This window comes from Apis dorsata, unplaced genomic scaffold, assembly GCF_000469605.1.
Source record: "Apis dorsata unplaced genomic scaffold, Apis dorsata 1.3 scaffold_82, whole genome shotgun sequence".
Classification (NCBI taxonomy): domain Eukaryota; kingdom Metazoa; phylum Arthropoda; class Insecta; order Hymenoptera; family Apidae; genus Apis; species Apis dorsata.
The window spans coordinates 38,886-39,097 of NW_006263380.1; positions in this window are offsets into that span (position 1 = coordinate 38,886).

Genomic DNA, 212 nt, shown 5'->3' on the forward strand with positions numbered 1-212 from the left:
TTAGTAGATCGTTAGATCGATCGAGGATGCGATCCAAATGCGTAGAGCGCGAGAAATGGAACAGGAGGCGGGGGAACGTCGCGTCACGGGGTGAATGAAGCGCACGAAGAAGAAATCGAATAGAAAGGGAAGAAGGGGACGGTGTATTTCGGGCAATAATAAATATCGAGGAAGAAAAGAAAACGAAGGCGATCGTTTTTTTTTTTTTTTTT